The sequence below is a fragment of the Schistocerca serialis genome, chromosome 9 (assembly GCF_023864345.2).
Source record: "Schistocerca serialis cubense isolate TAMUIC-IGC-003099 chromosome 9, iqSchSeri2.2, whole genome shotgun sequence".
Classification (NCBI taxonomy): domain Eukaryota; kingdom Metazoa; phylum Arthropoda; class Insecta; order Orthoptera; family Acrididae; genus Schistocerca; species Schistocerca serialis.
The window spans coordinates 372,245,749-372,272,801 of NC_064646.1; positions in this window are offsets into that span (position 1 = coordinate 372,245,749).

Below are 27,053 nucleotides of genomic sequence, written 5' to 3' on the forward strand. Positions count from 1 at the left end.
TACATCTCCAGATAAATTGGACGTCAAATATAAAAATGTGCCACGAAGAGAACACTTTACCGCCGAATGTAGTTCATGCTATGAGGTGACTAGTTTTCACACAGCAACTACACATACTTATCACTGTGGTGCATACGGATAGGAACGACCACAGCAAAATGATGGTAACACAGATTAACAACAGTAATTTATTAATAGAAAATATAAAAATACTTACCTGTAGTGTAAAGATTGCACATGGCAATAGTTCAAAGATCACTTGCGCCGATGTTTCTTTAACTCTGGTCTAGTCCTGATTTCAGTGAATGACGACAATGATAACTTGTAGACCCCCTCGGCAGTGACAGTACAAACCGTACTGACGATGTCTGGAAGTACTGCTGATACTGTGTGGATAGTTGAGCCGTGTGTGTATTTATATCCTTGTATCAGATCAACAACTATGGATTCTCGGAAACGACCACGCTGAAGGCCGGAACATTGGTGCAAGCGGGTTTCCACGAGAAGCGATGGCACTACTTCCAGCGGTGGCAAGCAAGAACTTCGCACGAAATACTGTTTGAAAAAATCACAGAACAGGGACCATTAGATTATTACAGCATTTATTAAAACTAACGTCCGGAAGAGAGAAACAGTAGCTTACTGTACGGACCTGTCTGACTGAGCCAAGAAAAGGGAAATTTAATACAAGTAAATATAACAAAATAACAGAAAAGTAGTAGCTGTATTGCTATCTTCTTATTGTCTGGCGCGTTTTAAGTGGAGCTGATCTAGAAGAACGTGCCATTCTCTCTCACTTCCTTGGGAAAACAGGTAAGTTTCACAGCTAGTAGAAACTTGGTGGGTCTGACTTTTCATGTAGACTGAAGAAGGCCGAGTGGTATGCCTTCTTGGTAATCAGTAGCGGTACTGAGGATCGTCTCAGCTCACTTAAGTTAATACACATACTCGTTCCTGTTACAACTGTGAAAAATTCGTAAATAGAATTACTATGCGTCATATGCTGAAATCAAAAGCGTATTACAAGTGCTGACGTTTGTAATGCTTTCCTGGTGCTTGACTAAATGCGTCTCGTAATACAATGTAATAAAATTCAATTTATTGGAGTACCGCCTCTGTCGGTAGTCCACTCTTAACACTAATTTTAATACAATTGTCACATTTTCAGTCAGCTTCCATTCGTTGAGTATCAGCCATTGGGTATAGGCGTCAAACTGGACATAAGCAGACCTTTGCACCTAAGACAAATTTTTTGTAGTATCTCGTCACTGTGTTATTCCCACGACATGTTAGTTACCCAATATATGTACTTTTTACGAAAATGAAATATTATAAAGTAGTAAACGTATTTTATTGTTAAATTTTGAACACATTTCACTGTCAGGAAGTGCCAACAAGTCCATATTGTTACCATAAACACGTCTAGTTTTATTTGAGGAAGTAGTGAATGCCGGTTGCTCTGCCTTTAATATTCAAACTTGTAGGAAATCTAAGTAAAAGTAATTCTGTCGAACATCTAATGGGTTTCAAATAGCTTCTAATGGGGTAGCATAAATGGAACATTAACCTCTATATGCTCCTCCAGCCTAGATTCCATCCGTGACGCTTTATATGTTATGACGAGCGATTAAATAGTGCTCCGAGTAGTAAACATCCAATTCATTCCCAACGGAAACGACTTCTTGCACACGGGGGGCGGGATATAGCTTGCTGCAGAATGTCGGACTCTTTTACCATCACAAATAGTCTTCATTTCGTAAGACGTAGTTAACAGGCAGATCATGAACAGCCCCGCGACAAGATCACACGCAATGAATGATTACTGAAAGCTTACACAACGATTTCACTCATGTGACCAGGAATGGAGAGACTATTTTACGCATAAGGGAAAAAGTGGTATTTCTGTAACATAACTTGCAGACACACCCTAAAATTATGCTTCTCTGGCAGTTACCGACTACTAAGTCGAACACTGGTGATAGAGTGACCAAAGAATATGGCACGGCGGGAACAATCATCCGTTGATGCTTTTGTTGAATCCGCCGTCATTCGAGACGGGAGAACAGCCCTGCAAAAGATTTAGTGATGGGAAGGGTGAATATAATTGTTACATCCCACTCCTGACACCGAATGTAAAAGAGTATATGGTTTGGAGATGGGGAGAGAAACATGGGGCACCAATGTTAATGTATAAAATGGCAGGGAAGGGGGAAGAAGGCAGTGTGCAGGAGGTCGAGCGATCAGGATTTGACAGTGGGCATCCAGGGCTGCCATTAAATGACAAAACAGGGAATTAAGTACAACAAAAAGGATGTATTTCGATATACGGAGTACAAAAGGCGTACCTGCGATCGGAAGTTAGCAGGTTTAGGCCAGTCAAGGACGTCGAACAATTAATTAAAATGGGCAACGGAAGGGGAAGCAGTTCATGTTTACTTACGTTGGTGGCTGGTCGTGAAAGCAGAGCCAGAGCCTCTGCCTTCCCAAAAGACGTCTGTTCTGCTAGCGGTCTGAACTACAAAAGAGCGAAGCAGCTATGTTTCGCCCCGCAGGACGCTCCGGCGTCCACACACGCTATTGTCTAAAATCAATGGCGTGAATTCGCTAGCAGTTTCAGCAGAGGTCTCAGGGCGTCTCCTGTCAGCAGCTTTAATTGGACAGAACCGCCTCGGTTGTGTCACGTAGACACGCCGTGAATTACTCTGGGAGAAAACTTGTAAAGATTCCACTGGCCCTTTGAAATACTTTTTTAAAACCAATTCTCTAAAATATAGCTTGACTGGCTGCCATCCTGTAGAGGCCTGATGTTACGATCCTACAGAAACAAGTGAGCAAAACACGAAAGCGACAGAAAGCGACCTAACAGGGCCCAAGTATAGATTTCCGGAGAACTACAAAAGACGGTATTCACTTCCGAAGACACATTCACAACGGACAACAGCAGCCAACAGCCGTCCTACCGCGTCCGCCGTCTGGCCGCTTGTCCGTTCTCCACACCTGCAGTACACACTACGTAAAGGCCACCAGCATCCGTCTGTGAGAGAACCACTTGAGCAAGTCAGGTCATTCCGCGACACTTAGGGACGATGGAAAGAAAATGGTTTGAAATTTAAAGAAACTGATTAAAATTATTCACGCCAAACGTAAAATTTTCTGTCCTCGTCTGAATCTATAGTGTGCACTCTCTTTCTGCATCCTCACCCATTCGCAAGTGATACTTTCGCATCCAAAGGGTAGCGATAGAGCTCGTTAGATCTTTAAGTGCTCAATCATTACGAGGCTTACAAATCTGCATCCCCTGTCACTCTCACACCTAGTATTCCTCATTTTACCAAGAACGACGCTCGGCCGCAGGTAGTTGTAGAATAGACGACCAGTCGATTTCAATCGCCCCAATTGAGGGTCATGCAGGACACACTTTTTGCTCTTTCCCGTCCCACGTTTCTCCCTCAATTCCAAAAGTGGCTCTGTATACCGAGTGTGAGCCGTGCCTGGCTCGAGCTCGTGCCATCTCTTATTTTACATTCTGTTTTTTTGCGTGCTACCACCTCGTTATGTTAGTTACGATTTCTGTTGTCAGTGAGTTGTCGCTTTGCCTGCCCGTGAGCGGCAGCAGCAGCGCCTATCGAGCGGTGAGTTAGAATGTGCCAGGAGTGCAGTTCGGATCTGCCAGTGGGGGAATTGGAACATAGCACAAGTCAGTCGGGTTGGAGCAGCAGTGAGGCCCAGATGTCCAAGGCTCGCCCGGCCGTTGCCACCACACATTACTGGAGCCGGGGACGGTCTTCGTGGATCGTCGGTCGGTCGTCCTACTGGAATACGTGAATTGGCTCGCCGATCGTTTATGGGTTGGCTGTGTATGTCTATCGACTTCTGATTTGTCTTCGTGATTCCACAGCCACTGCTGAGTGTCGTTCAAGTCTTCGTGCAAGTGTTTGTCAAACCGCGTGTGTAGTTGATGTCATTTGCACTGACAACTTGTTTTAAATGTTGTTTGGTGTACTGTCAGTGAGTCGGTCGGTTGGAGCAGATCAGCAAGCAAGTCTCCGCGCGGCGCAGTCGGTCAGGACCGCTGGCGGTCTCTATGTAGTGTTGGAGCATGTGGGGGCTGTTCCGAGTGCTACGATGTTCGTGGCTCGCTGACCCAGGACATAAAAATTGAGTGGTGATTTAATTACTGAAGCCACTTCTGTTCACGTTGTACGCTTGGTGGGTGGCTTTCTGTTGGTGGTATTCCTGGGGGCAACAGCGAGTGTTCGAGTTGGTGAAGATTTAGCCACCATGTGGTGGAATTAACTATATTTGCCGGTTTGAAATTCAAGTGCACCAGCGGAACTTTCTGCCTTGTGGCCGTCAGTGTTCCGGTTACCTGCCCTGGTCGCTGACGTAAATTCAGGCAGTGTCCTTTCCTCTCTTGTTGTCGTTGTCCAACATGGTGTGTAGTTTTCGCAGCTTAAAGTATTTTTGGTTGCGGGCGGCTCTGTCGGTAACGCTTTGGCTTTTGAATTCTCGTATACTGATCGGTGATTAGCAAGTCATCTTGTCAATGGGTCCCTGACTGTCTTTTGGTTGTTTTGCCAGCGGATCGTGTATAGTTGGGCCGACTTCTGTCTCACCTAAGTGAACGTTAAGATTTCAAGGGTAGACCGAGCCCCCTGGAAACTTCTGAGCGCCGTTGCATGTACTGCCTTTCTTGTTGGCATTTAATTGTGAATTAAGCCGAAGGCGGAATTTGTATGTTTGCAATTGAGTTTTTAAAATCAAAGGCCTTAAGCCGCTTTAAAAGTAAGTTATTTTAAATTGGGCAAGGCTTACATTGTCTGAAGATAAAGCTTGAGCCTTCTACCTGTGGAAAATTTCTTGTATTGTTTTGAAGCATCGGCCTTCAGCTATTTTAAATTTTAAGGTTCTTACTTATCAAGTATTACTTTCTTTCAGGATAAAGCTGTGGGCCTTCTGCCTGTTGAAAATTTATTGTAGTTGTACTGTTCTTAAAATGGTGGGCCTTCAGCCGTTTTAAAATTTTGGATTCTTACTTATCAAGTCTTAGATCACTTGGGCTTAAATACTATTTGAGGTTAAAGCCTAGAGCCATCTGTCTCAATAAAAGATATTTATAGCAGTCGTATTTAATTCATGGGCCTTCAGCCGTTTTAGAATTAAAGATGTTTTCTGTCGATAGTCAAGCTTAGAAATTGCGATGTATTGTTTGGACAACTAAATAAAGTGTTATGTTTGGAGTGCAACTGACAGCCACTCATTCCCGGCCCCTTCCACAATTCCTACTTGTCCTGTCACGCGGGTTTAGCAGGGTCTCAGAGTGGTTAGGGAAAATTGTCCTTGGAGTTAGAATCCTCTCTTTGGAGGTCCTGCATTTTGTCATCTCTCTCATCGAAAGGCGTCTCACTCCCAACGTAATTCAGGTGATACGGAGAGCTATTGATTAAGGTTTGCCGTCTTTGTCACTCACGCGCGTCTATGTCACTTTCAAATCAAAGTAACGTAAAGTGTAGGTGTGGGAGAAGTTCTCGTTACTGTTCGAAGGTCGTCCTCACTGCATTTTTCCTTCCCCTGCCATCACTACATACTCATCCAGTCATCCAATTTCGATCGCTCAGGGAATGAGCAATAAAGGAAATTAGCTGAAACTAAACACTTACACGTCCCATATCCCCTTGAGAAGCATTTGGTGCAGTCTTACCAGCCTAAAATATGCACGGCACAATTAACACTGAGTCAGCGGCATTACACACAGACGGTGCATTTCGGTAATGAATATGAAAATGGCTAGCCGTCAATTTTTAGTGTAGTTTTTACAGCTTAACGTATTTTTGGTTGCGGGCGGCTATGTCTGTAACGTTTTGGCTTTGGAATTCTCGTATACTGGTCGGTGGTTAGCAAGTCGTCTTCTCAATGGATCCGAAAAAAATACAGTTAACGTGAATGATCAAAAATATATAAACGAGAGAAGAACTTGCATTTCACAACCGAACGTATTAAACTTAATCATCTCCAAACGCAAGGCAAAATTACAAGAAGTTTAGCGCACTGGAGTGAATCAAGAAGGAAGTGATATTGCTGAAAGGATATGAAATATATATAAAAGATACCAAAAATAAGAGGAAGGACTAACACAGAAGTGAAAGCTACTCCTGCTACCGCGAAGAATTACGGCTTCCTCCGGAGAGAGTGTGCACTCTGAGACTGGAAGCTATACGACTCCACGGACGTTGCCATACTGGCGCCTCTAGCAAGAGTCGCCGGTATGTTCATCCGGTTTCTTGTGACCGACTGCACAAATCATCCTCACCGTGTGAGAGGAAAAGCTTGTAGGCGCAACCTCACGGAGTCGGGAAGTTTTTATAAATTAATTAGCAATGCATATCGTTCATTTGGTTACTTGTCATTTTATCTTGGACATAGTATCATGGAGAACATATCGTGCCTTACATTTTATACCTGTAATGGGTGTTATTAAGAGTACTACAAGCCACGCTTTTGATCTTCCAACTAATCTCACTGCGTTGACGTATTATTTTTCTAGCTATCATTACCCCATGCAGTATGTGAAACATTTTTTTTGGCATGCTATGATCCACTACCGTATTCCGCCACGGACTCTCCCTACTACTTCCAACTATGCGAGCTGGCAGGCGGGCTGTATGTTTACGACCAGGACATTATAGTGGAATTGTTTCTTTTTCTTCATGCAACAGGCTCACTCTTGCCGCTAACTGTAGTACAGCTTGTGTACCATCAATCAGTGAACTTCATTCAAACACTAAGATGTGTTGAACAACGATGACCTCAATAATCGACAGTAGGGACGTTGAGAATATCATCCCGACACTACTCTGAATGATTTAGGGGAACCACGGAATACGGGAGCAGGATGCGTGCACTCTGTTTGTCTCCACCATCACGCTCGTAAGGCGCGACTACGAAACGTTTAGAAACAGACGATGCACAATGCATCATTTTAACATCCAAAAGGATCTTAAAATAATAGGCCACTTACGTGTAATGACATTTCGCCAAGCCCCGTTAATAACACTGAGCAATAATATTCCTTTTACAAATAATGCGAATGATGTTATTTACTATGTCGTAGGCAATGAAATCCAAAAGTAAGCTGGCCGGAGTGGCCGTGCGGTTCTAGGCGCTACAGTCTGGAGCCGAGCGACCGCTACGGTCACAGGTTCGAATCCTGCCTCGGGCATGGATGTGTGTGATATCCTTAGGTTAGTTAGGTTTAATTAGCTCTAAGTTCTAGGCGACTAATGACCTCAGAAGATAAGTCGCATAGTGCTCAGAGCCATTTCCTAAAGTAAATTAGTTCTTAGCTATTGCGCTAAGTTTTCCTAGTAACGCTGTAAGCTCTATCTCTTTATAGGGATTTGAAGTATTTGGCAAAAGTATGGGAACACCACGAGAACATGAATGGATGCCATACAGATCTGCAGGTTGCGCTGTTATATGGCACCTGCGCGACGTCCTTAATACATTGCAGCTCTCAGTCGTGGTCAAAATAGTGGTATAAGTAGTTGCTGAGACTGCTCTCTCTCTCTGTCTCAGTCTCGACTTCATTCTCATAGAAAGTACTCTATTAAGAAATCGCGCCGAGGAAACCTAAGATATCACATGACTAGTCATTGTCAATAGTTCATGAATAATACCGGCATCTAATACACCTCTTGCAACGATCTCTTCATCTTAGAGTAACACTTGCTCCTCACGTCGTCAGTTACTCGTTAGATGTATTCCAAATTCATTCTTCGCCTATATTTTGTACTCTCTATAGCTCTCTGTAGTACCTTCGAAGTTATTTCTCCAATGTCCGTTGCATCCTTTCGTTTTCTCTGCCTCGTGATGACTGGATGTTGTGTGCCGTCCTTAGGTTAGTTACGTTTAAGTAGTTCTAAGTTCTAGGGGACTGATGGCCATAGATGTTAAGTCCCATAGTGCTCAGAGTCATTTGAACCATTCATCCTGCCGTCAGTGTTTATTATATTTTCGTTATGCGCAAGTTCTAGGGATAGATTCCCCGATGCTTACCCTGTCAGTCCACTGTATTTTCAAACCCCATTATAGCAATATATCTCAACCGTTTCCATTCTCCTCGTGTTCTGTTTCCCCACGGCCAGTGATTCACTACCATACAAAGCTATGCTCCAAACGTACATATTCACACAATTCTTGATCGGATGAAGGCCAATGTTTGATACCATCGGACTTTTCACGGCGAGGAACGCCCTCTACCTATGCTAATTTGCTTTATGTGTTCTCCTTAATCCGTTCATAAATTGTCGTGTTGCCTCGAAAGTGGCAGAACGCCTAAACTTCGCTTACCTCGTGGTCATCATTGAGTTTTTATTTTAAGTTTACCCCTAATTTAATTCTGCTACTCTTCACTACTTTGGTCTTTCGTCGGTGTATTCTGTACTCATTACACTGTTGGCTCCATTCATCACGGCCTGTGATTCTTCTTTAATTCCCCTTCATCATATGTTTTTATCCAGCTCTTGACCCTTCCTTTTATTTCCGTCATTACTATTTCCGTGTACGTAGGGGTTGGGTAAAATCATAGTAACACGCCAGAAATACATGGATGAACATAAATGCAGATGCCACCCAAGTTTGTACGTGGTGTTGTTGTACTGGACCACGAACGGCACACGTGAAATGTCATCAATACGTTGCAAGTGGCAGTCGTGGGCAAAACACTGTCCTGTGTTGATATCAGTGCAATATTTCGGAGCTAGGTGAAATCGAATGTCATAAAATTTTTGGTGCTAGAATGGCGGGCGCTTCGGTAACCAAGCCACCCGAAGTGTCTGGTTTTGAAGAGGCACCATAACGAAGATTATGTCGCATAAAGGGAGAGCGGATATACATAACCCGTGAAGGTCCAGAGCCGATGAAAGCTGTTCGTGAGTGATGTTAATGGGTGGTCATTGAGGAGGACCGTGACGAAAGATAAGAGGATGACAGCTGCAGAATGAGGTGACGTATTCTCGAACCGTTTCAGCACTAAACCAACGTGTAGGTGGCTCAGAAGCAGGGAATTTCTGGGCTAGCTGGGATTCCAAACCGTTCGTCAGTGATTCAAATGCCTGCAACGGTATAAATGATTCTGAAACCAAAAATCCAGGACTGTAGAGCAACGGAACAAAGGCACTTGGCCAGATGAATCTTATTTAACACTGTTTCCCACTTCAGGCCGAGCTTATGTCTCAAAAGCGACACATGGCAAGAGTTGTGTGATGATTTTGGCAGCCATATTGTAGTATTCCGTGGTTCCGACGGTTGTTCTAGAAGGGACCACTACTGCGAAGGATTATGTGACCAGTTTGGCTATTATGATTTATGCCAATGGTGATTCTGTGTTCCAAGACGACACATATCCTGTTCCGAGAGATCGCACTGTAAAGGACTGGCTTTGTTAGCACCAAGTTGGATTATCGTGTCTCTCCTGGGCACCAGAGTCACCAGATCTCAATATTACTGACCCTTTGTGATTTGCTTTGTAGGGAAGTGTGCGTAATCGCTACTCACCACATTATGATTACTAGAACGTGTCACTGTCTTGCAGGAGTAAAATTTTAGTCCATTTCTGCACTTTATCGGAGGCTTATCCCTTAGATTAAGACCGATATTTGATACTATCAGCATTTCATTAGTCAGGAAGGCTCTATTTTCCTGCGCTAATCTGCTTTTTGTGTCTAGCTTACTTCGTTTGCCATCTGCTATTTTCCTTCCAAAGTAGCAGTTTTCGTAAACTTCGACTGCATCGCAGTCCTCAATTTTTGCGTAGGCTCAGTCACTATGCTTGCTTCAGCTACTCATAGTTACTTTCATCTCTTTTGGATTTGCTCTCAGTCCACTTTCTGTACTCATCTGATCGTTCATTCCGTTCAACAGTCCTGGAATTCGTTTTAAGTGTCGCTGAGAGTAGCAATGTCATCAGCGAATCATATCACTGATAAACGATCCCCTTCAGTTTTATTTCCCCGCTCGAACCTTTATTCTGTTTCCGTTATTGCATCTTTGGTCTATAGTTTGGACAGTAGGATGAAAGACTGCATCGCCGTCTTACACACATTGTAAGTAGCCAAAAGAACTTAACTAAGGGACTAGTGACCGTATTATGTGTCACTGCCAGGTTACATAGCTCGATGAATCATCTGTCACTCACAGAAAGAACTGCTACCGTACTGCACTGAAGAAAACTGAAAGAAACATGCATTGAAACCAAAAAAATAACAATTTTATTCAAAGACAGTTATTACACTGAAGCCACCGCGATTTTTAATGGTCTCCTGGACATTACATAAGGCGAGAGGTGATTCATAGTAGAGTGTATGGTCAACAGATACAGCATTGCATTCTCTGCAACGTTCTCCGTGTTGGACATAAGGTTGCCTAGGAGCTATTGTGGCGAGGCTAATATCTTTTGGAAGGTCATTGGTGCATCTGGACGCGCGCAGTACATTTCTCCGACGTATCGCACTCGTGCTCGAAGGCACTGAAGTCGGGGGAACAGCCCGGCCTTTCCATTCACCGAATATCCTACCGTTCCGAGAGTTCATCCACCTGCGGTAGCCCATTGTCACCCATAAAAATGAAGTAATGGCCCAAGTGACCCCAGAAAGTAGACACACGAGGAAGGAGTTTAGTCTCACTATAATGTTGACTGATGAATGTACCGTGTTCAAAACTGTGGATGTCACTACGCCCATACAACTTTATGCCACACCACAGCATATCACCTTGATCACGTGACCGATCAAGTTCGACTATGTTCTTAGATGCATTATATGACCCCACCTCTTATGAGGGTCCATACAGCACTGTCGGCCTTGATCGTTCAGGAAGTCCGGCTGTTAAAATGTGGAGAACGATAATTTTGCTTGGCCGTACTAATCTCCAAATCTATAAACACGGCACACTAGTCGGGCAGAGTTGTTGTGCGTCTGGGCCCTTACGGGGCGAGTCCACCCATGACATCATTTTTACGGATGAAAATACGCGACCGCATCGTAGAGCGCTCCTGGAATAAGTGGATATTCGGTGAATGCCCTAGTGTGCCCGTTCTCCCGACATAAACCCCATCGAGCACTTGTGAGAGGCGTTAGGGAGGCGTATTGAAGCCTATTCACATGCATCATCGTCCATCCAACAGTTGCCAGCTGCAATAGAAAACGAATGGAACACCCTATTACAAGACTTCCTTACCAGCCTTGTAGTCAGCAGGGGAATACCTTGCAGAGCAGACACTGCTGTGTGTGGTGATTACACAACCTGTTGAGAAAAATATACCGTCTTTTCAAAAATGATTCAAATGGCTATGAACACTATGGTACTTACCTTTTGAGGTCATCAGTCCCCTAGAACTTAGAACTACTTAAACCTAACTAACCTAAGGACATCACACACATCCATGCCCGAGGCAGAATTCGAACCTGCGACCGTAGCGGTCGCGCGGTTCCAGACTGTAGCGCCTAGAACCGCTCGGTCACACCGGCCGGCTATCCTGTCTTTTGTAACGTCGAAGGGATAATTATAAATCGCAGTAACTTCAGTGTATCTCTGAATAAGTCATTTCTGTTCGTGTCATTGTGTACTTCTTTCACTTAACATCTGTACTATATTGTAGAAGTTCCTCCGATGCACGATCAAAGTTTCAAATGGTTCAAATAGATCTTAGCATTATGGTTGGTTGGTAGGTTTGTGGTATTGAAGGGACCAGACTACTATGCCCATGGTCCCTTTTTCCAAAAAAGTTAAACACCCACACAGATGAAAAACGCACAATGGAGACGACACAGGACAAGAAAGACTTAGACAGACACCAGACAGAAGGAATTAAAATCACACAGAGTGTGACAGTGGTTGGCCGACCATGGAGACAAAAAAGGAAAAGCCAACCACCCAGAAACACACTAAAAAACCAGTCTAAAATCGTAGGCCAAAGGCGAGATTCAATACAAAAAACTACAAGCAGATTAAGTGATAACAGCCCCCTGCCCGAATATAACGCAATACTAAGCCTGCAAAAGCAGTGTAATCTGTTAAAAGGGCAGAGAGCGTATCAGGCAGGGCAAACGTCTGCCTGAGCACAGTTAAAAGGGCGCAGCCCAACAAAAGGTGGACCACCGTCAAAGCAGGCCCGCAGCGACATAGAGGCGGGTCCTCATGGCGCAGTAAATGGTTGTGTGTCAAGTAGGTGTGGCCAATGCGGAGCCGATAAAAGGCATCTGAGGTCATCAGTCCCATAGACTTACAACTACTTCAACCTAACTAACCTAAGTACATCACACACAGCCACGCCCAAGGCAGCATTGCAACCTGCTACCGTAGCAGCAGCGCGGTTCCGGACTGAAGCGCCTAGAACCGCTCGGCCACAGCTGACGGCTCAAAGTTTCACTGAGCTATGTTACTTGGCAGTGACACATCGTGCCAAAGCTACTTTCGCCAATAAGTTTTGCTGACCATTGTATTTCTTGGCCGATGGCTGCATGGCAGCCAGCTAGGAATCAACATTTGCCTGTGGCTTGTATTCGATGACTCAAGAATTCAGGCTTTAAGTAGGATATGAACACCCAGTATCAACCGAATCTTAGGACTTACAATGTAGGCCCCTGCTGTCCTTGGAGGTAATGCTGACTTCCCAAAGTAGGCACAGCTACAGCCGCACGACCTGGGTGAGGTAAGACGGCCGGCCGCCGCCGCTGCCGCGCTCCAGATTGCCGACGGAACGTCCACGTCCGTCTGCCCGCTGCGCACTTCGCCGGCCCGGCCCGTCCCGGCTTGGCTGTCAGGAGCGTTTCTTTTATTCGCCACCGCCGCTCGTCGCTATTGTGCGCGATTCCACAATGAGCCTGCCGCGAACAATGGTCCAGGAACCACCGCATTAATGTAAGCGCTCCCGAGTCTGCTGATGATGTGAGAAACAGCCGCCTAGAAACGATTTGAAAAAAAAAAAGAGCCACTCGCGTGGCCGCCGCAATATTAACCGGGCGAGGTGTCGGCGGATATTCAGCGACACGTGGGGCCCAGTTTTGCACTAATGAATAAAAATAACGGCCAGCACACAGCACCTCCTCTGCCTGTGTTTCAGCTCGAGCAGCGGTGTGCAAATAAAAACGGCAAACACGCTGGGAAGCTGCGGCCTACAGTCGCTCGGCCGACACCGCTATAATCGCTCGCGTAAACAGCGCCTCTCCCAGTGTTTGTGTTTGTAATTACGTCAACCATTTGCGATCGCGGTTATGGCACATCCGCTATATCTAGATGATGTTTACAAAAAATACTGCTGGAGAATGCGAACGCCGCGGTATTGTTTATCTAGTAAAATGCGCTCTCCCATTACGTGTTTAATAACAGGAGCTATAGCGCTGTGTATGTATTTATATCCTTTCGTCTCTTTATTTTGCTTGAGCCGTGATTCCTGCTTCCACCCACCATTTTGTGTGCATTAACTCTTGCAGCTTTTGAACACTTTTCTTGTGCTCATATTTCTTCTTCTTATCTCTACCGCGACGACCATTTTTATATAGTGTACGAATTCTCTTAAGCGTGGCCGATCGGTATCTCTCCATAGAATGCTAACTAAGGTCTGAGCATGCAGAATGGATTATCTAATATGGTACTGTATCGAACATTTGTTGAATGCCCGGAAGGCGAGTATTCATTCATAACAGATAATGGTATCGCCAGAAGTGCGTCAGATAAGATCTATATGACCACTCCCGTTCTACAAGTACTGTAAACCCGGTGTACTTTTTGCCCCCGTTGTTACTTTGACCACTCATACAGTTTTACGGCTCCCTGCTGGCTCTTAGTTTTGTGTTTACCATATACTGTTTGGCGTTAAAGTTCCACCAAAATACGCCAAATGGCGCCATGTTATGCCGACTTTCTTCCTCAACAGTTGGCGAATCTGTTGGGACTTACAATTATACACACATCAAAAACGTTTTGCAACACCTCGGTTCCGAGAATTTCTGAACCTGTACGGAAAAGTTGAATACACATCAACATAAACATCATTTCCGTCATTTTTATTGCTAATGAAAACCACGATACAGCGAGACCTTCACAGGTAGTAGTCCAGATTGCTGTACACACCGGTACCTCTGATACCGATTAGTACGAACTCTTGCATTGATGCATGCCTGTATTCGTCGTGGCATACTGTTCACAAGTTCATCAAGGCAATGTTGGTCGAGATTGTTCCACTCCTCAACGGCGATTCGGCGTAGATCCCTCAGAGTGGTTGGTGGGCCGCGTCGTCCATAAAAAGCCCTTTTCAATCAATCCCAGGCTTCTCAAGTAGGGCTCATGTCTGTAGAACATGCTGGCCACTCTGGTCGAGCGATTTCGTTATCCTGAAGGAAGACATTCTCAAGATATGCACGATGGGGGCGTGAATTGTCTTCCGTGAAGACGAATGCCTCGCCAGCATACTGCCGATATGGTTGCACTATCGGCCGGAGGATGACATTCACGTATCGCACAGCCGTTACGGCGCCTACCATGACCACCAGTTGCGTACGTCGGCCCCAGATAATGCCACCCCAAAACATCAGGGTACCTCCACCTAGCTGCACTGGCTGCACAGTGTGCCTAAGGCGTTCAGCCAGACCGGGTTGCCTCCAAACGCGTCACCGACGATTGCCTGGTTCAAGGCATATGCAACACTCATCAGTAAAGAGAACGTGATGCCAATCCTGCGTCGTCCATCCGGTATGTTGTTAAGCCCAACTGTACCGCACGGCATGGTGTCGTGGTTGCAAAGATGGGCCTTTCCATGGACGTCGGGTGTGAGGTTGCGCATCATGCAGCCTATTGCGCACAGTTTGAGTCGTAACACGACGTCCTGTAGCTCCGCGAAAAGCATTATTCAACATGGTGGCGTTGCTGTCAGGGATCCTCCGAGCCATAATCCGTAGGTAGTGGCCATCCACGGCGGTAGTAGCCCTTAGGCGACCTGATCGAGGCGTATCATCAACAGTTCCTGTCTCTCTGTATCTCCGAAGAACATCGCTCTGGTTCACACTGAGAGGCCTGGACACTTCCCTTGTTGAGAGGCCTTCCTGGCACAAAGTAACAACGCGGACGCGATCGAATCGCGGTAATGACCGTCTAGGCATGGTTGAATTACGGACAACATGAGCCGTATGCCTTCTTCCAGGTGGAATGACTGGAGCTGATCGGCTGTCGGACCCACTCCGTCTAATATGCGCTGCTCATGCGTGGTTGTTTACATCTTTGGGCGGATTTAGTAACACCTCTGAACAGTCAAAGGGACTTTGTCTGTGATACAGTATCCACAGTCAACGTCTATCTTGAGAAGTTCTGGGAACCAGGATGATGCAAAACTTCTTTTGATGTGTATATAAGTAAAGGTGTGTTACAATCAGGTTCTGAAATATATCTATGGTATCATTTAACCGCAGAGCGATAGGTGTTTCCAAGTTTGAGATGTATGCTACTCGATTAGTTCTCAAAACAGACCACTGGTGAATTTTTGTTGGCATGTGTATCTCTTACCACTATATTACGGTTTCTGAGGCCAAGGGCATCATTTCGCTGTTTCGGGGCTATATTTACCACTGATCATTGTGACTCCAGTATTGTAGATATACAATTTATTAAGCAATGGCGATGCCAATGACAGTGCGTAACTAAGGAATGCATACATTAACAATCGGTATACAGACAAAGAGTCATTTGTAATTGTTCATGTGCCAACAGCTAAGAAAAATAATCGTCAGTCATATATTGCGCAAACTGCGGGCTGTTGCGTTTCAGTCAATGATTTAAGTACAACATATAATGTCGAATATCTGCGGAAATATAGAGTGATGTTCGTTTGGCGACAAGTGCCAGATATTGTTTCGATAAATGAAGAACAGATGACCTTAACTCTAGCGGCAGAGATTTAGGTCTGAAATGGATTAAACTGAAGGTATGACACTTATCTAAATTTGGAGTAATGTGTGTAGTACTGCATCTTAGTACTTTTCATTATATTTACAATTTTGAAGATGGGTCACACTTATTTATGTACTCTAGTAGGCTTCTTTTCCTTTAAGAGGCTCAATAAGGAACTCAAGAAATCTTTAGATTAATGCGTTTATTCCTGGGTGACCAAAATTTCATTGTAATTTTGAAATATTGACCACAAATGGAATAATGGCTGACAGTTGCGGTGGAACTATACGTCGGTCAGTGTATCCCTAAATTCAAGTTAACTTTGGTGATGTGCATATTTTTGCCAATACTTCCTTTCCGTTTTAGAAAGTATGTTGTACTAATTAGTATATAATACTTTCATAAAAATTCCTCTTTTCACTAACATATTCTTCGCAGAAGTTAAGAAACAGCCACGATAATCATATCTGAATCCGAAAATCGGTCGAAGTGTACGGGGTTTACGGTACGTACGCGGTGTATCGAATAGGCTGGGCAGTAACCTGAAACTGTTTGTGATGACGGTGCTGCGTATGAAGAAGTGTCATCGTTGAGTATATGGCGGAAGATTCGGGGTCATTCCAACATTTTCTTTTTGGTACATTTACTGTCTCTTGTTAGGGAGCAACATCTAACGAAGGGTGACATCCATTTGCTTGTGCAAACAGAGATTCCATCTTATTGTGCCACTGACGTTTAGGAAAGTCAACTATGATGGATAGCTTCAGTGTCTTGACTAATGTTTATTCCCTTGGTAATTCATAGTTTTCACACGGCAGTTAAAAACAAATAATTTCTTATTTTAATAAATTCATGGTTCTGAACTAAGTCCTCACCTTGTGGCTCTTATACAGCTTTAAAAGTTTAATTATGGTGTCGCTACATACATCACAGAAGCAATTACTGTCGTTGTTACGTCTAGCGTGAACTTGCACTCACCGACACGGTTGACGGATTACAGTCTGTGAGAACACGTATCTGTTTTATTTTTGACGCATGTACAACTGCTGAACACGAGCGTGCCACATGCAACATGACAGACGGTAACATCGCTCCGGACCACTGACAACTGTCTGTCAGCTCAATCGATCTGTAGCTGCCCCAGTGGAATCCAATTTCCGCAAAACAGTAGTCGACGATTTCCTTTTGCCATACTTGCTTTAAAGTAGTAGTTTATGAGAGAAGGATAAGTATGCATTTACATTTACATATACTGATAAAATCCGTACCATATAAAGAAGGTAACACATGATAGTTGAGACCAGACACATCTGTTACATTCTTTCGGAATAATAATCCCTCTCAGAAATTGGGTTGCAATCTTTTTAAAGAATCAACACATTAGTACTCATCTACAATCATATTCCATTAGAATGAATATAAATTTTATGAGATACTTTCGGAGAGTGTTCTGAGTCGCTTAAATATACAATAAGTTTATACATGTGGGTCAGTACGAAATCTAATTTACATGTGGTCCTTTATATTAGGTTGATACACAAGTTCGTAGTGTTTTTGTTCTGAGTATTAGTGTTCCGGTTGCTATAAATATTTTTATCGATTATTATTTTTCTGTTTATAGTTTACTTCTGCAATCTGGTTGTACATCGTGTCATTTTCTTATCTGGATACAATGAGTGGAGCTGTGAACGCTGGAATATTGAGTGTCAAGCCGAGAAATAGCGAAATATCAGATATATTTTTCTGTTTGACTTCAGTAGAGGGGCGACAGCACTGGAGGCAGCAAGAAACATTTGCGCCGAGTATGGCGATAATGCCATTGGAGGAAGCACGGCTACAAAATGGTTTTGAAGGAGGAGAATTCGACACTAGTGACTCTCCACGTTCAGGATGACTTTCGTGATTTAATGCGGATCATTTAAACGCATTAATCCACAATTATACAAGTTAGTGTACTCGAGAACTGGTAAATGTGATGAACTGTGATCATTCTACCATCATTCGACATTTTCATGCAAAGAGGAAGGCTCAAAAATCGGGTGTGTGAGTACCGGAAGCTCCAAGCTAGAGTCACAAAATTCTGCGGGTGGCCATATGTGCATCCATGCTTGCTCGACATCAACTGGTTCGTGAACAGTACAGGTTACCCCTATACTGTATCGTTACTTTCGACGAGAAATAGTGTTTTTATGCATGACAAGGACATTTTGATGCAAGAGAGGCCGAGTTAGGGCAGCATGACACGGAGAATGCCCCTAGACCCACGTCACGTCAAATGAGGGAGGAAGCTCCCTCACCCTTCCTTGTAACACGCGACGTGGAAGCGGAGTTTGAGACAGTGGCTGCAGCAGCGGACCAACAAACGTTCACGAACACAGTGAGGCATCGCCTACGGCGGCAGGGAGCGCAAACAACGATCGCCGAAGCGTCGCAAAAAGCGTCACCAAAGTTCGGGTGAAACTCCTCCCGTAACCTAGGGGACTCGGAAGTTACTCGAGCCGAATCAATGTCTGACACGGAACACGTGCCTTTAGAGGACGCTGACAGGATTGCTTCAGATGGTGACCGGGTGTCCTGCCTTTCAGACGGTCCCTCTTCATTGACACCGACTGACATAGTACCGCCGACAGAGGAGTCAGGGACAGTGTGCAGACAGCCACATCGAAATGCATGAGAGGGCGTCTCTGGGATTGATGACCACTGCGACCGGGCAGAACCAGTCGAAGAGATACAGGAATTAGCACCGCTAATTAATGACGACTGACTTACAGGATGCTCACCACGAAACGAAAACAACGGGGGGCAGCCCGTTGGCTGGCCCTCCTCTGAGCACGAACAGTGGACTAAAGCCCTTGTAGTTCACAATGACATAACACGAGCATGACAACGACAACGGACCAAGCATATAAGTGAACATTTACACCACACGTTCGCTTGCAAACATGCAACTTTCCCGGGACATGATTTACACCACAGATGTGGATATTCTGCTGGTGCAGAAAACCTGCAAAGCTGCCTTTCCCGATGTGCGTCGTTACAACACTTGCATAGGCGCTGACTCCAGTCGGAGGACGTGGCACAGCGATATTAGTCCCGGAAGGGATCCGATGTGTGACCTCGATTACCTCCTTTTGGCTCGGGGTTTGGCGATGACGGTTAACGACTTTCGTATTGTCAACATTTGTGCACCCTCCGGATCTGGCAATCGACCGGCGCGAGCGCGATTCTACTCGGAGGAGTTTGCGCCCCTATTCCATGGGAAATATGACCACATCTTGGTAAGAGGGTATTTTAACTGTGTTCTCACACTGAAGGATCAGACCCCTAATTTCAGCTCCTGCTAAGCATTGCACACGATCTGCCGAGACATGGCACTAATGGACACATGGGAAAAGATCTATGGGCAGCGAGAGGGCTACACGTCTTTTACTAGCCACTCGACGATCAAGCTGGATCGGATTTATGTTTCTGACGGTTTAAGAGATCACGCGTTGGCTTTTGGGCGCTGGCCCACAGCTTTTACGGGCCACCTTGCATATTTATGCACGTTAACCCTCCCTCGGCAGAGGGGTCTGGCGGAGACGTAGTGAAAACTTAATTCATCCTTGTTGGTGGATGCAGAATGTCGCCAGCGGACCGAAGAAACATGGCAGAAATGCACTCGTCGTCTGCCGATGCACCGTACGGTTCTTTCATGGTGGCTGCAATGTGAAAAACCGGCGATACGAAGAGTTCTCATATAGCAAGGGAAAAGCAAAATGCTCCGCGATATTCTTGATTATTACTACATGGTGCTCCGTGACCTGTCCTCCAGGGCCTCATAGCTCGAGTGTCAAGCTGAAGTCCATCGCATTCAGGCTTGTATTTTACCGATCACGAGACGTCGACTGGAGGGACTTTCGATCCGTGCTCGGTGCTTGGACGACGTCAATAAGGAACGTATTAGCATGCATCATGTGCCCAGGGGACATGCTCGTAACCGCCTATCCTTGATCACAGTGCTCCATGATGGTGATGGTCGGCCCCTGACGTCACAACAGAACATTGCTGCTGAGTTTCTGGAGCATTACCGCCTCCTTTCAGCTGGGACGCCGATGTAAAGTCGGATAGGAGAAGAAATATGGCGACAGAAGCACGCGGAGTCGGATGGTCCGGATACAGAGCTGTTATTGGAACCCCTAACGGAAGATGACATAAAGAGAGTGCCAGATGGACCAGATGGGTTGACACTCGAATGTTATCGCGAATTTGCGGAATTACTGATGTCCGAACTAGTGTTGATGTATAATATGTTACTGAACCTTGAAACGGACACTCCGTCGGAGTTCATGGCGGGGCCGCTTATACCAATACCGAAATCGGCAGGGAGTGTCAGCGCCCATCAAGTTCAACCACTCACAATGCTCAATACCGACAGTAAAATCTTTGCGCGAATGATGGCGGCAAGGCTCTAATATCCAAGACATTACCACCAGACCAGGCTTGTATACGGGTTCGGAGCAACGTCCATTCTATCCTAGACGAATACAGTGACATGATTTCCCTGACAGAAGCTTGTCGCATGCACGCGGCTTTCGTATCAATAGATTTTGACCGTGCATTAGAATCAATCGTGATTTCATCGATTCGACAATGCGACGTACGGCGATACCACAGGATCTTATTTCCGTCTTCATGTGTCTCCTTCGACGGTGAGAGTCAATGGCAGAGAGGCAGGAACGATTCCTGTTTGCATCTCAGTTAGGCAAGGATATCCCTTGTTGTGATGGTGTTTGCAATAGCTCTCGAACCATTGATGCAAACTCTTAGTCGGACTATTACAGGCGTCCGACTCCGTGCGAGCTCCTTCACGTGTCGTGCATATGCAGACGACTTGATGATACTCGTCCGGTAGGAGAACCAAGTACGTAAGGTGGTTGCCCTTCTTACTACGTACGGAGTAGCGGCGGGTAACAGGGTCAAAACGAATAAAACCAAGATTATGCACATCGGACGAAGGCTGGACGCTCTGCACAGTCCATTTGCGACGGGGACTTCTTAAGATGCTTAGGAGTGTTGTTCACCCGATTCCTAAGGCAATGGGCGGCGGCGAGCAACCGACGTCTACTCCAGCACGCCCGACTTCACTTACGCAAAGATTCACTGCGAACCTAAGACATGCTCCAAAGGGTGGAATACACTAATGTTCATTTGTTCTCGCGACTGCTACACCTGGCACAGGTACTACCAATGCCACATGGTATTGCTGACAGGTTTATGGTGGCCTTTGGATACTGTGTCAGCCAAGGGATGTGATTTAAGGCCAAATACGAGACTTTAACTCTCCCACACCATTCTAGAGGTCTTAATCTCACGAATGTGCGGAGGATGGCTCTAGCTCTACACCGGCGAGAGACGCCACGGACATGGAACCAACGGCAACACTCCATCACGTCGGTGATCCTGGACGTGTTTCTTCCTCTGTGCTTTGAAGCGCCGGTGGCGGTAGGCACAATATCGCCTTCTTTTTCTTACGTTGCGCGATTCTTTGTTGATTTTAGTTATGTTCAGTTACAGGTACCTTCTACAGGACCCCCACTACCCGTGAGATATATCGATACTTGCGGCGCCATCATGGCAGCAGTGTTGTCGAACTTAAATAACCAACGAGGGATTGGCGACGGATTTGGTGAACCTTTTCCTCACCACGGCAGCGAGATCGTCTTGGTATACATTAATAAACTGCAAGACAGTCAACCGCCAACGATTGTACGACATTCACATGGTTGCTTCCCCGCTGTCTTATATGTGGCATGCTGGACACCGACGAATATTTTCTGCAGTGCGGTGAGGCAAAGGATTTTTGGTGGCTGACGCAGCACATCGTGGAACTCCTCCGACGCACCGACGAATCCCCAATCACGATGGACGCTTTATTTTTAGCAGACGTTGGCTTCGAGGACACGCAACGCGCTACGTGCTCATGTAGGCATTGAATATTGGCATTATCTACTAGAACAACTTGAAATCGTCCGACGTCAATCGAAATACAAAACGCACTTTTCGAACTTTCTAGGCAGCATGTTTCTTGGCCCCCGAAGCGGTGGGGAGTCCACGGTTTACGTAGTTTCCTGGAGTAGGATATTACTCCCAGTGAAGTGACGAGGATGTCACTCCGGCCCTATATTTCTTTCCTTTCTTTTTCATACGTCATTCTTTTTCTGAGACATTAAAATTAATTGCATTCACTGATACTCAGTATTAAAAAACGTGAGCACATCGCATTACTGTCACGCTGCTATTTTCAAGGTAAGAATCAGAACAGGTAACTGTTGGAACAAGATTTAAATTATTTTTAAACGAACTTCACATGTACAGCGCCTCCTGTTTCCCTTGTTACCTATTAAGTATGCAAACGTACGAGTGGTCGACTAGATGAACCGATAAAAACGCCCCCTCATAGCGCAAATAATACCGTCTAGCTTGTTGAGTCGTCGAACAAGCAACAAGCTGGGTCAATCGCAAAATGATCTATTGTAACATAATATTTGATTTAGAATTAAATTATTTTTTTCCGTATTATAGACCTAGGTTCATACCTCATTTGGGTCTCTGTTCTTAAACGTATAACTGCCATAAATTATACATATTATTAATGACGTTCATTTGAATAAGATCACTTTATACAGGGTGATATCTGCTCTTATCAATGTCGTTTTATGCAACCCACGATAAGTTGTTCCTATGGGGCAGATGGAACTGTACAAGTCCATTCTGAAAACGAAGAACCCCCAGAACAGCTGCTTAGTCCACATTCTTTTCTGGATACATGACCGGTTTCAGAACACTCAAAGTTCCATCATCCGGTGATTTTACTTTTTAAACCAGGTGATGGAATTTTAAGTGTACCGAAATCGGTCTTTTACACAATAAAAGATTGTTGATTATGCTGCTCTTTTGCAGTTTCTTCAGTATTAAAAATGCAACCCGCAACATTACATTTGGCCTTCAAAAACCACGTGCGAAATTTTCACATTCTCTCGCTTGAAACGTGTAATCTATTGCTCCTTCGGAAATATAAACCCGATATTTCTGCCGGATATTTAAAGTAGTTAAATTTTGTGCTGGGATACGTTTTCGCAGCTGACCACGGTTTTGATTTATTCATAAGAGATGTACGAAAGTGTCCATCAAACGCATCTCCATCTCTACAGCGATCCCTTACCGGTTACTGCATCTAGTATATTTCTTCCTGGTACTGCCTCCAACCAATATATAATAATGACTACGCGAACTATTCCCGATATTTTACGTTTCGTCGTCTCTATTGATTGGGCCATTATGCCTTCAGCATAGTCGGCTATTTCGTTAAAATTATTAATTTAAATCTGCTCATGCGGAGAATGAAATCAAACTTTTGTAAACGTTACCCTGAAGCTAATTAGGTTGACAGTTTGATCGAAACTTAAAACTTACAAGCACAGTAGTTTCGTAGTCAGAAGGCATGATGAATGCAAATGCTGTTAAAATTCACAAATTTTTTATGTAAGATTTTCATATTTAGTAGCTTCTTCCTCTTTTGATACCACAATTGTCTCCCACTTACAATCTTATCATCGTCACCACCTACAGTTCGTGACAGTGATTATGATGTTTGGTTTTTGGGGCGTTCAACTGCGCGGTCATCAGCGCCCGTACAAATTCCAAATTTTTACTCAGTCCAATTATTTACACAGTCCAATCTAGCCACTGTCACGAATGATGATGATGATGATGAAATGATGAGGACAACACTAACACTTAGTCCCCGGGCAGAGCCAGTAGTGCTCCAAACATTATTTTACAGAAAAGGATAAAACAATTAATCGCGCTTATGCATGTCGTAAGGGAAAATTTAAAATTTAAATTCTAAAAGTATTTAAGAATGCTTTCTTCCTGCACATTAAGAGATACATGTATTGTTATATGCGACAGTCTGCCCTGGACTAGAAATCGATCTTCAGTTCCCGCTGTTCGCGAGCAGTTTCCGTAACCAAAAGACAATCTGAGCACGCCTCAAGGTCTGACCAAAATTCCGCTGACCCAGTCGTACTATTTCCACAAACCCAATAGGAGAACATCTGGTAAAAATTTTAGATATTAATGGTAGAAAAATTGAATGACAGTGATGTATTGCATACTGACTTTCGTCTTGGGAACAATGGCTACTGTTTGTTTAATGGTTTTTCAAACGTTTCCCCAGTATCATCGGGTGGCGCAATGGCGAGGAGCAGTTCGGTGACATCCTGAGACAGCTAAAAATTCTGGATGCCAACATTAAATTCATAAAGTAGGCACGAAGGATCAACAGCAAACTTTCCACCAATTTTGGTTACGAGGAGTAGTGAGAACCTGGACCACAACGCATATAGAAAACCGGCATCAACAGTCAATATCCACACAAAATTTCAAACCATAGTCAAACCTTCATTGCGTAACACAATAAAAGGATCTCGTCTTCGAAACCACGCAACTGTTTCCCAATGCAACGCAGATGTTTAAAATCTCTCTAATGAATACAGCCCTCTCCTGTAATGGTGCAAGTCTTTAGCGCCTTGAAATATACCATTGGGGTCGGTGGGTTCGAATCCTGCCTCGGGCATGGGTGTGTGTGATGTCCTTACGTTAGTTAGGTTTAAGTCGTTCTAAGTTCTAGGGGACTGATGACCTCAGATGTTAAGTCCCATAGTGCTCAGAGCCATTTGAACCATTTACAGCTTGGTCATTGCCTTTGATCCTTGACTGACCAGGGACGCACAGCAGGTTTACCGTGCTGCTTTCTTAAGGTGTTGCAAGGCCTTCATGGCATTCTACAACCATCTTTGTTCTCGTTGCCGGAGGTATGAGGGACGTTTGGCTGTCTGAATAAACGTAGATGCTACGATCTTTGTAGCAACTACGCAAGTTATCCTCCACACTCACCCTGATAGGTGATATTTCCGTCTGGGATACTGTTATCAGCTTTTCTAAAGAGATAGCGGTCTCTAGCGGCCTCCGTCTGTTTTCGACTCGTCAGTGGCCCAGATAACGTCTGTTACGTAGTGTCATAGTTCGTCCTTCCAGTACACCTTACTTCCACTTGTTAAACTGAAACGTTTATTGTAGCAACTGGAAGTTATTGTATATTCAGCTGTATTTCCCTACCATTTCGATGCTTACCAAATTCCCTATTTTGGTATGGAATTTTGAATAAACTACAAGTATCCAGTTAGATCCACTTTCTAGCCTATATTCTCCTGCCGCTGCCTTCATATTGAATCACAGGTATAATGCATTGTCTCCATTCCAACAGTGTGTGTGTATGTGCGCGCGCTTCAAATACTGCCTGTTTTGGCTAACCAGGCCAGTTTCTGCATGTTACCAAGCTCCTTAGCAGCCATATTCTCTTCTACTGTGTTCCGTAATACCGTAGCTGCATAAGCTATTCTAAATTTCATTTGCATATTGTAGCCCCATAACCTATCCCAGATTTCATTACAATGAGATTGAGAGAACCAAAATATTATTCTCTTTGAATGACTGTTTGGCTTCGTTTGGAATACATTACGGGTGGCAATTTTATTCTCACTGAGTAACGGGACTTAGAGGAATTAATGACAAGTAGGCTCCAAGTGATTGCAATTCGTGGAATCTCGGCAGGACGGCCGCAGTTGCGACTAAACAGATGTCGCCCAAGATGACTATTTCCGTTCATACACCAAGACTCACGGACATTCTCACTGTCAATAACACGTTAATCATGTTGGTGGCATCAGACAGTTGAACCTCAGTCAAATCTTGAACAAAAATAAGTAACTATTCTCACTTTCAATACCTTACATTGATATAAATATGTTAATATATCAAGGATCGGATGAGGAAAGGTAACGAAGACAATGGCGAAATAAGTATGTGAGGGAAAAGACGGGTATTGCTTTAAGAAGCTCACTTAGTTGCTAAAATGATTATACATGATGATCTTGTGTTTCATATTAACGAGTTTCTTTTCTTTATCACTCGTAGCACACCTCATAGTCAGCTTATTATACTTACTGCATCTATCACAATGCCAGTAACTCTGGCGGGAGGTCAGAAAAATTATAAAACAAACGTCGGGGTATGATACCGAGACGAAATCCAACAGGCAGTAAGTGAATAGGTGGCCACGGAAGCCTCATCAGTTTTGTTTTAAAGATAAATTTTGGGGCGAGATCAGATAGCCTAGTGATTAAGGCGGCTATTCAAGAAAAGCAGGAAATGAAGATTCGAGTCCTGGTCTAGGGTAAATTTTCTACTTTATTATTGTTAAGCTTCACGAGCCATGCAAACCTTTTGCTGAAAAATTGACAGAACTGACCTAGTTTGTTCTGTCTTCAAAAATAATTTAGTCACAGTACAGGGTGAACCAAAACTCAAGCACTCCGGCTAACAATAGAAGAAGTGTTCATCCCGGGCATGTAATTTCTGTACAAAATTGCGCCAAAAAAATAAAGGCAGCATGGCGACACTAATCGGACGTGTGACAAGAATTTTATTCATTACTGTGTGGCTGTGCTGTCCATTTAGTGCAGTGAGTAGATTTTAGCTTTATAATACTCGAGTTCCGAAGTTCGATATGGGATGTAGGTGTAGAAATATACTTTCTAATTTCGATCTGACTAATAATGCAATCACATATGCTATTTCTTAAACGAGACATATCCTACAACTATAATTTCTTAATGTCAAACATAAGGCTAACTGTCAGAAACATTCAGGAATTTTCCGTAGTGAAATACCGAAAGCAAATTAACTGTAATAGGATATAAATAACCATAAAACTTCTTAATTGTGGAGATGTTAAGCATAACTTACGTTTTGAAATCAGTAAGAGCGGCTAGTTGTGACAGGGTATTTTTCACAAAACATAGTTTCCAGACCGGCTGCTCAAGGCGACCTCTCTGAATTTCCAATCGTTTGCAACTTGCTAGATCAAGCTTCTCTGAACTTTTCGAAGGTAACCGAATCCACGGTAACAACAGCAATATGGATGCGTGCAGCCAGTTCTTCCGCATTCAAACCGAGTTAGGTAAATAAATGTCGTGAGACTAGGGCTTCCCGTAGCGTAAACAATTCGC